This window comes from Plecotus auritus (genome assembly GCF_963455305.1).
Source record: "Plecotus auritus genome assembly, chromosome: 3".
Taxonomy (NCBI): Eukaryota; Metazoa; Chordata; class Mammalia; order Chiroptera; family Vespertilionidae; genus Plecotus; species Plecotus auritus.
The window spans coordinates 126,804,917-126,817,706 of NC_137772.1; the positions used below are offsets into that span (position 1 = coordinate 126,804,917).

At 40.6% G+C, this 12,790-nt stretch overlaps 1 protein-coding gene across 6 annotated transcripts in view; it reads right to left on the bottom strand.

The window, feature by feature from the left end:
• WASF3 (WASP family member 3) overlaps positions 1–12,790 on the bottom strand; it is a 191,058-nt gene that overhangs the window by 98,664 nt on the left and 79,604 nt on the right. For all 6 annotated transcript variants that reach the window (XM_080659112.1, XM_080659108.1, XM_080659109.1 and 3 more), the window contains one exon: positions 2,717–2,811. The gene's annotated coding sequence lies outside the window, so the exon portion shown is untranslated. The remainder of the gene's footprint in view (positions 1–2,716; positions 2,812–12,790) is intronic.

Genomic DNA, 12,790 nt, shown 5'->3' on the forward strand with positions numbered 1-12,790 from the left:
TATGCTAAGTGTCTGACTGATCAGTCAACTGTTCGGTCAACCTTTCGACCAGTCACTATAATGTGCACTGACCACCAGGGGGCAGATGCTCTGACTGGTAGGTTAGCTTGCTCCTGGGTCTGGCAGATTGGGCAAGACCGATCAGATACGCTCTGGAGCCCTCCTGCGGTCCCTCTCCATCCGGCCAGCCCTGATCAGCCCCGATGGGGACTGGGTGAGACGGGCTGGACATGCCTTGAAGCCCTTGCACAGTCCCTCCCCAGCCTCTAAAATATTTCTTCTAATTAATTTCCTTTCAATGTGCATGAATTCGTGTACCAGATCTCTAGTATTATTATACTAGAGGCCCGATGCACAAAATTCGTGCAAGGGGCTATGCCCCCGCTGCCGCAGCAGCTGCCTGGGCCCCCGCTGCCACCATGGCCGGGGGCCTCTGCCACCTCTACCACAGCCTCCCGCTGCTGCGGCTTCATCCGGAAGGACATCTGGCCTAATTAGCTTGTTATGCTTTTATTATTATAGATAAAACATGACAATGCATTCTAAGATACAGACAGCAAGCAAACAAAACAATCTAAACTCATCCAATGCCAAATAATAGTTATAATGAATTTAACAAATAATTTTGTTTGCCCTCTTAGGATTTAAGAGGATATCTTGACGTTATTTCAGATAGTCTTTTTTTTATATTAAAAATATAATATCCTTTGTCTGTTGAGTATCCTCTGTCTGTTTGAATGCCTTCTAATTTCTTTTTTCTTTTTAATATGTTTTTATTGATTTTTAGAGAGAGGAAGGGAGAGAAACATCAATGTGAGAAACATTGATTAGCTGCCTCCCACATGCCCCCTACTCGGGATTGAGCCCAAAACACAGGCGTGTGTTCTGACTTGGAATCAAACTGGCAACCTCTCAATGCATGGAACAATGCTTTACCAACTGAGCCACACGAGCCAGGGCTGTCTTCTACTTTCTTTCTTTTTTTATCTTTATTGTTGAGAGTATTACAGACGTCCCCTTTTTTCCCCATTGACCCCCTCCAACCCCCCTCCGTATCCTACCCCCAGGCCTTCACCACCCTATTGTCTATGTCCGTGGGTTACGCATATATGACATAAATTTTTTGGTTAATCTCCCCCCACCTCCACCCCCACCCTCCCATTCCCGCTTTCCCTCTGAGATTCGTCAGGCTATTCCATGCTTCTATGTCTCTGGGTCTATTTTGTTCAAGAGTTTATTTTGTTCATTAGATTCCACATATGAGTGCAATCATGTGATACTTGTCTTTCTCTGACAGGCTTATTTCGCTTAGTATCTTCTACTTTCTTCAGGTGAAAGTTTAAATTATTCTTTGAAAACTGTTTCTGCCCAGCTGGCATGGCTCAGTGGTTGAGTGATGACCTATGAACCAGGAGGTCACGGTTCAATTCCCAGTCAAGCGTGGGTTGCAGGCTCTATCCCCAGTGTGGGGCTTGCCGGGAGGCAGCCAAATCAATGATTCTCTCTCATCACTGGTGTTTCCATCTTTCTCTTCCTCTCCCTTCCTCTCTGAAATCAATAAAAATATATTTTAAAAAATACTTAGTTTCTAATATAAGCCTTTAACACTGTAAATTTCCCCCTTGAAGTACTAGTTTAAGGTATATCCCATGAATTTTGATATGTTGCATTTTTTCATTCAATTCAAAATATTTTCTAATTTCTCTTGAGACTTCTGCTTTGACCCATGGGATTTTCAGAATGTTATAATTAATTTCAAAATATCTGGAGATTTCCCAGTTATCCAATACTAATTTCTTATTTAATTTCATTGTAGTCAAAGAATACAGACATATTCCTGAAAAATTATCTGCAAAGTAAAATTATGGAAATTAAATTCACTTTTCGAACAGTAAATTAATGTAATGATATCCCCAAGGTCAAGGTGAGATAGGATTAGAGATCAAGTGTTCCAGCATCCTTTCCTCTTAAGGATACATTGGCAGACTGGATTAAAAAAATAATAATAAAAAGAATATGTTCTCTCTCAATACCCATCTCAAAACCAAAAGCCTTTTTGTTATTCTCCCTCTACCCATTAAAATAAAGGAAAAAAAGGACAATTCCACATACATCATCTCATTTGGTTTTTACAACTCTATAAAACATGCAAGACAAATAACAGCATTTTATATATGAAAAAAGTGAAGCTCAGAGAAAGAACTTGTCTTATTTGTCTGCTATGTCTAATTATTCTTAAATTACCCTTCAAAGGTAGAGTAATATAGATCATTTAAATCTTTAAGTAATTGAAAACCTTATATTATCCACTGTTGGAATCACCATCATTTCGGTTCAGAGTAAGCGACAGAAAAAAATGACTAGGCTTAAGTTTTATCATCTTGACTTCGCATACCCATTCATTATTAACAAAGTTCAGATAATAAAGAACTGGTTAAACCTCAGGAAATAAAAAGTAAACAGGCAAAATATATAGCCATATTCGTTGTTCACATAAAAATTAATATGATGACTATATAAAATTTCCTTTCAAATTCTTACTGTTGATTAGGATCTAAAGATCTATTATCTCTTAAAATTTATATATTAAAATACATTAATATCAGTATTTTAATATATTAAAGTATTTTATCATGTTTTATTTCAAATTAAAATTCTAAACTATAACATTATATAAATTAAATGGCTTTTAAGGGTAAAAGTCATATACTCTTACCATGTAAGTGTTGACTTAAGGGTTGCAGAAATTTCCTTCAGGCAGCATCACCACTTTGGCTCAGGTATCAGTAGTAACAGCAATCAAAATTGAAACTAAAAAGAAAAAAAAATTAAATACTGGCAAGCAAAATGCATTCGAGTCTTCAAAAAAGTCTTAAATTCAAATTTCACATTTCAACAATTTCATCAAGGGAGCTCTAATCCCACAAGTAGTTCTTTTTAAATTAAAACAAGAAGCTAATAAGGTATGTGAATTCCTGTATAATTCCAACTCCCTGCCCTAGAGTAAGCTCTAAAATTAATTTCAAGGAATTACAGTAAATAATAGCCAAAGGGCAGAAACATAAAAAGCCAAGTATATTGTAAATTTATTCAACTAAAATGCTCAATTCACTTACCCAACAACAACCCATACATTTTAGGTTTTGTTACTGCCCAAAAAGAATATAATATTGATCCTTTACACAAGAATTCTATCAGATATAAACACTTTCATTAATTTGACACAAAAAAAATAAATTCAATAAAAATCTTGACAATCACTATATACATAGTTTAATAGTACATAATATGGGGATAAAATAGTAACAAAGATTGAATACCTGCTGAATTGACCCTATAAAGTGTTTCCAGGATAACGGACATTAACAGGGAACTTATAGAGCAATCTGACATTGTTTACCATGTGCTGGAGCTGTGAGGTGCCAAAAAGTACAATATGATTTCCTCCCTAAAGAGAGCTATGGTTTAAAGAGTACATACAAGAAAAATTTAATGACTAAGCATTTATTCATTCAGCAAAACTTTACCAAGTACCTTGTGTAAGTCAGCTTCCTTTAAACACTGCAAACAAATAAGGAAATGCATGTTGATGAAACAACTCAGTCTCATGAATGTAACTAATTATCTATACGAATAAAAAAGTAAGATGCAAATTGATCGTACCTTCACGACGCCCACCAGCCAATCAGGAGTATGCAACTTAACCCAACAAAGATGGCGGGTTAATTTGCATACCCAGGCGCCAAGCTGCGAGGGGTGAGGTGGGATGCTTGTGTCATCGCCATGGCGATGACGCAGGCGTTCCGCACTGCCCCCGGCCACTCCAGGCCTCTGGGCAGCGTGGGAAGGCGGAAAGGTGGCTCCGGGCCAGAGCGAAAAGGTGGCTCCGGCCGAAGCAAAGGCAGTGCCGGCAGCCAGGGGAAGGAAGGCCCATTCTTGTACGAATCTTCGTGCATCGGGCCTCTAGTAATATAATAAGTAGATGCTCAAAAGCAAGAACATGGCACCAAAATGGGATGAGGTATAACAAACAGCTCAGGGGAAGTCAAGAGAGATGGGAAGAGTGAGCCTAGGGCAAGGCCAGGCAGGCAGAGGAAGGGAAAGGTGTGCAATTTCCACAGGAAAGAAAAGCAGCATTCAGTCTACTAAAGAGCACTACTGGACATGCATGAATTGTATGTAGGCCTTTACATGATGAGAACCTACACAGTCAAGACTGTCAACATCTTTTTGAAACTATGGAAAAAAATAGATCATTCAATGCCACTAATTTATGCACATCCTACTAGTTTGCTTATTTAAAATTAAAAGCAGTACCTAATTTTCTTCCCTTTTCTTAGGAACAGCTGTAGGGCATGCTCTTGATTATACAAAGTAGAAGGGGAAAAGTGAGTTTTTCCTAAGTAATTTACATAAGTGGTCACTTTATCTCCAAATACAGAGAACTGTATTTTAGATTATCCAGGCCAAATTTTACTTCTCCTGGATCATCTTATTTGCACAATTTTGAAAGTAACCAACACTATACACTTCACTTTAGAGGTGATTATATCTAGAAGACTGTGTTTTCTGGATGACCATTTATGTTAAGCAACATGTGTTCACTCTTCCTTTGGGTAACACAACTATGAGTTTCCCAATTTTGAGAAAGGCTATGTAACTATTATTTTGTTATTAGTTATTACTTGGTGAATGCTTTACTCAGGACTAAGCACAGTGCCAGTATGTGACATATATTTTATATTTAACTTAATCTTCACAGGGCACGTAATATTTCCATTTAAAAGCAAGGAAATTGAAGATCGGAAGGTGACTTACCCAGGATAACACACAGTTTGGAAGGGGTTGGGTTAAGATAGGTCTGTCTAGCCAGTCACTCATTTTAGTTACTGTGTTAGATGGCCTCCTTTTGGGCATGCACACATGCATTTTTCTTTCCTACTCTACTGCTAACATGTCTAACATAATTCATAAGCCTATATTTATATAGTTTATAGTTATAAACTATAACCATAAAGGTCTTAAAAGAATTAACTAGATTTTCTGAGTATGTTGCCTAATTTTACAGGGCAAAGTTTCCTTTAACTCCTCTGAAATTACAGATTAAGCTTAGTAAGTGTGAAACCCAGCACCTCTACAAAGAGGTGTCATGTAGCAAGCACAGGGGAACACATTTACTTGCAATGCCAGAATTCAAATTCTGTTTATGTCCCCATGGTTAAGCTCTGAGTGGTGCTGAAAATGCTCTTCTGCGGCTAGGGTCTAGGAGCAGAGTTGTCATGTAATTTCCTACCAATGGGCTTGTATCCATGATGCTCCCCCACAAGAATGCCCTCTTTTATTCTAGTTTCCATGCATCTAAATTGTCTCTTGACTTCAGAATACAACCTAGTTCAGCCTCCTTCATCCACTCATTTTCACTGCTCTCTCTGCTTGACAAACACCTATTTTATTGTGGAAATGTGCCAGGCATTATTGTGTGTGGCCCTACCCTGCAAAATCAAAGTCCAGTCCTGCACCCCAAAGAACCTCTTGGTCCTCCAGAAGAAAAGTTATACAAACAGGGACTAGTATTCAATGTGGTATATACATGGTATCAAGAGTGTACAGAAGGCGCAGCTGCCACTGGAGACAGGTGTGGCAAGGAAGGATTCAGAGTCCTGGTAACACTGGAGCCTTAACTCAGATGACGGAAAATGAAGACCTAAAATAAGACAGGCCCTAGCCGGTTTGGCTCAGTGGATAGAGCATCGACCTGCACACTGAAGGGTCCCAGGTTCGATTCCGGTCAAGGGCACATGCTAGGGTTGCAGGCTCGATGCCCAGTAGCGTGCATGTAGGAGGCAGCCAATAATGATTCTCATCACTGATGTTTCTATTTCTCTCTCCCTCTCCCTTCCTCTCTGAAATCAATAAAAATATATTTGAAAAATAACACTAAGACAGGATAATTTTTTAAAGGGCAGAAACTTGAGATATGTCTGGATGATGAAGTGGATGGGATGCTGAGATGTGTCAAGGTGGAGTCAAGGAACACTAAGGCAACATAGTCTGGCTGACCCCCCTTTTACAAATGGACAGTGTCCAACATGACAGACCACACGGGGCACTTGAAATGTGGGTGGGGTGACTAAGGAACTGAATCTTTTATTTCATTTTAATTAATGTTAATTTAAATAGCAACCTGTGGCTAGCAGCTATTGTACTGGACAGTGCAGCTCTTAAGGTGTCAGGCTTGAGATAATGAGTTGAGGGAGTTATTACCAATACCTGAGAAAAGAATACCAAGATGAAGAGCATACAGACACTCAAATATTTGTTGGAAAAAAATGAACAGAAAATGAAGGAACAAACTGGTTGACCTTTAAGGACTCCTCCCTTTAAAATCCCATCATACAGGTACCTATCCTTGCCCATTTAAGTTTCATATAAGGTCCTCAATACGGTGGCACCAAAATGTACTCATGCTGTCTCCAGATCTCAGTCCAATTCTTAAAATAGTACTACTAAATTAAAATTTCTCATGTTAGTATAAAAAAAAAAGAAAAACTCTATCTGGAAACCATGGCAAGTTGTAACTTAAGGAATAATCACAGACCAACAACAATCAAGCCAGGATAAATAACTGTCTAGTAAAATATGTCTATTTCAGGAAGGGAGGTAGGGAGGGGAGGACTAGAGAGCTTTATGATGAGTTCAGGTAATTTCAAATGAATTACAGACCATTCACCTCCTAAGCAGTTCCGTTTATATTCAGTTTACATGCCTGTGTCATCTGTTGAGAGAAATGATTGAATATACCTCATGAAATATCTTCTTTTACTCTATTGAGCATTTTAAAAGGTCAATGATAATAAAGTTTTCCCTAGTAATATGCCCTTTAATCTTAGTTATCCACAACAAAGTCAATATGAAATAAAAAAATTGTGTTATGAAAACGTTTAATCTGAGAACAGGTTGTGCCTAAATGAGTCATTGTTAATCTGGCAATATCCTCCTAATCTGATTATATTAGGATTTCTTTACTATTTTGGTCCTTGCCTGTCTCTCTTAAGCTTCTGAATTCCAGTTTTTATAAATAAGAAGCTAGCATATTACAACACTCACACAGTCCCAGATATCTACTTATCCCCTGATTTTCCAGTGCTACCTCCTTAACCAGACTCAAATTCTAAGTTCCTCTCTAACCATGAGATCATGGCATTAATGTTCTTACTTATTCACATATAAAGCTCTGTTTACAAGATTATTAGACACTTTAGAACATGAAGCTATATTAGCGTCAGAGAAACATATCCCATCAGAACATATAATATGAACGTTTTTAGCAAGAAGTGTTTATCAAACCCCATGATAAAAACAGCAATCTTTGTGCTTCCTTCCTTGGCCTCTCAGGCTGGTTATCTGAGCTTCAATTCCTATTGCTAGAACAGTCCCACACCTTTTATATCAGAGCCTGTAAGAACACACTTACTGGCGTCACTATTCAACTTAACCTATAAGTGAGCTCTTATGTAGAAGGTGAGACAAAAACAATGTTAAGGCCCTGACCGGTTTGGCTCAGTGGATAGAGTGTCAGCCTGTGGACTAAAGGGTCCCGGGTTTGATTCCGGTCAAGGGCATGTACCTTGGTTGCAGGCACATCCCCAGTAGGGGGTGTGCAGGAGGCAGCTGATCAATGTTTCTCTCTCACTCTCATTGATGTTTCTAACTCTCTATCCCTCTCCCTTCCTCTCTGTAGAAAATCAATAAATATATATATATATATTTAAAAAAATGTTAAGTAATAAGACAAGGTCTTGGTCCCAGAAAGCTTTAGCTGGTGGGGAAAAGTAAACAAACACAAGAGATCTAAAACAAGTAGCAGAAAAGCCATTGCTATAAGTCAAACAATAATATTAGCCAGCTGACAACTGGTACACATTCAGTTAAGAACTAAGAAAACACATTAACCATCCTATGAGAGCGCAGGTGAAGAAAACGTCTCCCAGTTTTGAGCAATGTGTTCATCCTATAAAATAAAGAGCTAATATGCTAATTACTAGTAGACCAAACAGCAGAAAGACCTTCCAGACAAAGCCGGGGGCTGTGGGAGCCGAGGCAGCCGGGGCTGTGGGGACCGAGGCAGCCGGGGCTGTGGGGGCTGAGCCCCTTGCATGAATTTCGTGCATTGGGCCTCTAGTTTAAAATAACTTATCACATGCCCGGCCAGTGTGGCTTAGTGACTGAGTGCCAACCTATGAACCAGAAGATCATGGTTCGATTCCCAGTCAGGGCACATGCCCAGGTTGCAAGCTCAATCCCCGGTGTGGGGCATGCAGGAGGCAGCCGAAATCAATAAAAATATTTTTTTAAAAATAATAATAATTTATCACAGACATAAATATAAGGGTCATAAAACACTATTTTCTTTCCTTTTTTAATCCTCACACGAGGATATTTTTTTTTATTGATTTTTAGAGAAAGAGGAAGGGAGAGAGAGAGAGAAACATCGACCTGAGAGACACTGATCCTCTGCCTCCAGTACACACCCGGCCCTTGGATCAAACCCGCAACCTGTGCCCTAACTGGGAATTGAACCCACAACCTTTTGGTGTATAGGACGACGCTCTAATCAACGGAGTCATCCAGCCAAGGCTAAAACACTATTTTCTTTCTCTTCGCTTAATGAACAATAACTGCTCAGTAAAATATGAAGAACAATCACTTCCTGATATACTACTATTTTGCAGAGATGCATGGATGGCCAGTACCTCCGGGTAAAACAGTCCCTGGCCAGAGAATCTGATGGCCCAGATACAACCACTCATCAATCCAACCAGACATTTACTGTCCTCCTGTGCATGAGCGATACAATCATGGACCAGACAAAAGTGAAGCTATTTACAGAAAGTCACAAAGCTCCAAGTGGGAAAATGCTCTCCAGCAAGAAAGACACAGGCAAAGAGCCATAAGAGAAGACTAGTTCCACCTGCAATACACAAGACTTACTAGTAAAATCTGCATGTGGAGCAAAGTGACAACAAGAGACTGATTACTGTCCTTTGAGATGCACAAAGTATGCAAAGGTAATATAAAGGTAAATGCTATTACCACCCCTAAATACTAGGACATCATGAGGTAGTCCAAAAGTTCCCAGATTCAGAGTTTGCTCATGAACTAGAGTATATACTGAGTGGCCAGATTATTATGATCTCTGATATATATTTTAGAGACCCGGTGCATGAATTCATGCATGGGTGTGGTCCAGCCAGCCAGGCCAGGGGGAGGGTACATGGGCAGTTGGCTGGCCTGCCTGCTGGTCAAACTCCGCCTTTTATTATATAGGATATACACTGAGTGGCCAGATTATAATGCGTTCAGAGATCATAATAATCTGGCCACTCAGTGTATATGTGTCTGCAGACCTGTCTCCAGGGAACTCACAGGCCCATAGGCTGGAAGAACAGCAAAGACAAGAGCTGGAAGGGGCTGCAAGACCTGCCCCCATTTAGTGCAGGGCCCCCTGTACCATATCCCTGTAAACTTCTGTTTGAACATCATTCAGGGTGAAGGAATTCATGTGTGTGTAACGCCATGCGTTGAGAAACACTATTTGAAATGAAGCTGTCTTTATATTCAGGTAAAGCCTACATCTTCAGAACTTCAAACCAATGCTTTCTCTTCTGCCCAGTGAAATCAAACCCTCCAAGTCTACAGCTTTCAAATATGTAAAGGTGCCCCCAGGTTGTCCTTTAGGAGGCACAGATTAGATGTGGCCTGGGGGAAGGAGCACATCCCCCATAAAGAGCTAATATGCTAATTACTAGTAGACCAAACCACAGACCTGTCTCCAGGTAACTCAGTGCCTGTGCCACTGGTTTCATCTTCCAAACCCTGCCATGCTGGGTGCACTCCTGCTTAGAAAGGCCCGTCATCAGCGGGGTGAGCCTCTGATGGTTACTGAAAATCCTTTGCTCCTGTGCACCGTGGTCCTGCCCAGCGCTCGCACCTGCTGCCGGCACCGCTGCTGGCGCTGGAGCCTTGCTAGCACCTGCTGCCAGAGCCCAGCGCTGGCCCCATCACTCGATACCTTCAGCGCATGCAAGCAGCGGCTGCTGACCCCGATTGCCCCTCAGGGCTTCTCCACCTCCCCCTACTCCTGAGGGACAATCGGGGCTGGCAGCTGCCTATCGCAACCCTCTGCCAATGCCAGCCCCACTCGCACCCGCTGACGGTGCGGAGCTATTGGGACCAGCGCCAGCAGTGGGTGTGAGTGGGGTGGCGCTGTCAGTGCATGGGAGCAGAGGCTGCGGGAGCGGGGCTGCTGGCAGACGAGGGACCGGTACCAGGAGCTGCAGCAGGAGGGGCCGGGCGGGAGCACGGAGGATGGGCTGAGACCCACCCCTGAGGCCACCACAGCCTCGTGGCCCATAGTACCTTTCAAGGTGCACAAATTCTTGCACTGGGCTCCTAGTCTGAAGATAATAGTTAAAACCTTGAAACAGATCCAACACAAGTATAAGATTGTCCTGTCTATATGATGTTATATGTATTTTTATCTGCTTTAATTACTGAATTCTGTAACTAGGATTCAATACTGATTCAAAGAGATGCTAAAAATAGTCTTAGAATGTAGAATGAGAAACATCATGTAATTTTGATACTAAATATACTCCTATTTTTCACAGTTTAGCAACTTATTCTTTTTCAAAAAATATATTTTTATCGATTTCAGAGAGAAAAGGAGAGGGGGAAGAGAAAGAAACATCAATGATGAGAAAGTATCATTGATTGGCTGCCTCATGCACACCCCACACCGAGGATGGAGCCCATAACCCTGGCATGTGCCCTGACTGGGAATCAAACCTTGGCTTCCTACACTCAATCACTGAGCCACGCTCTTTTTAACCAAAAATGTAAAACATTTCAGATACACATTAAACATTAATTTTTAATACTAATTATGTATTTATAAGTTTATAAGTGAAATCTCAGACATATACTAACCTTACTTAAAAAGTCTCTTGACACTTTCCCTCTACATCTAATCATACTCTTCATTAAACACCTTTGCTTGCAAGAGTATAATCTCATTTACATATGATGAATGAATGAAAACAAAGCTGTTAGCCAACAGGCTTTCCATTGCAAAGGGAAATTATCAATAACAACTTACATTTGAATCCATGGTGCCATTTACAAAGGGCTTTCACATAAATCATCTCAGACTCCACAACAACCCTGACACAGATAAGGTAGCAACTTAACTATCTTACAAATTAGGAAACAGGCTCAAAGGGTGAAACATTAACTAAAGATAGGAGAAGCATTCACCAACATCTTCCCCACCTTAAGTTCCACCTTGTATTCCAAACCCAGCTTGCTCCTTCTATGACTGACACTAGCTTCCTCAGCGCACTTTGGGACCACCCCAGCCTAGCTAGCTCACCCTTCCCTTCGAACTTCAACAGAACTCATGATGACTATCATCCCTGTGAGATCCAACACTCTCCTTTCCATCTGGTCTATCTTTGCATGGATATGGTCTGTTTTCTCAACCCAATTAGGAGCCCCTTGAGGGTAAAAACATAGTCTCATATTTCTTAATGTCTACAATAATACCATGCACATAACAGGTATACACTAAATTACTGTTTATGATGCCACCTATCAGAGGATCAAGTAGACCAATGTCTCTCTTTTCCTAATTTCAGCATCCCAACTACGGCATTACTCTTAGCTATGAGTCCACCTTCCCAGTTACAACTAGGATAGTCATTCCCAGTCCATCATAAATAAATAAAACAGAGGCTGTCTTAACAATGGTTAAAGTTGCTTTACACCTTTAACTGTCTTGAGTCTCTGCTGTTCTCCATACTAAATACTATCCCTGGTTTCTGATTGCATGGTGGTTCCTGAGCACCTGAGAATCTGTGTTTTTATTTCCTTGATATGACCTGTCTTGATTTTTATATTCACCTAGTTTCTGTTCATGCCAGGACACATGCCTTTACCTCCCAGCCTCAGCTCAGTTCTCTTGACCCTGATTTTCTAACCTTAATTCACAACAACCACAGTCCAATCCCTACACAGGGACCTGCTGAGCCTTCTATGAGTGGCCAAAAGAGGGATGTTGCCTTCCTCTTTACCTTCAGCTTCTACCTGGAGTTCTGCCTTTCCACAGATATTTCAAAAGAAAGATAAGTTAACACAGATGCCAGCAGCAGTCACTACATTCCTCATGACCCTATATACTTCCTCTTCAAACATACTAAATAAATATAACTACTAGGCTAAAATACCATACAGTCAGCAATCAACAGCCTTTGGGATGCCAAATAGATCATAACCAAATCAGGATTACCAATTAGTTTCAGTATATATGCTGAATCTCAAATTTAAACAAAGAAAATTATTACCTAATGCACAAAAATACTTAGGCAATCTGCACACTGTCATACGGAACGAGCAGATATAAATGCTGCATTGCAGAGGGTTTTTTAAAATTTCAATGACAACTTGTTTTAAAAATATATTTTATTGATTTTTTACAGAGAGGAAGGGAGAGGGGGAGAGAGTTAGAAACATCGATGAGAGAGAAACATCAATCAGCTGCCTCCTGCACACCCCCCACTGGAGATGTGCCTGCAACCAAGGTACATGCCCCTGACTGGAATCGAACCTGGGACCCTTCAGTCCGCAGGCCGACACTCTATCCACTGAGCCAAACTGGTTAGGGCTTCAAGGACAACTTTTACATATTCCAGAATCCAAATATATGTCAAAGCTAGCTATGTCATATAAACCC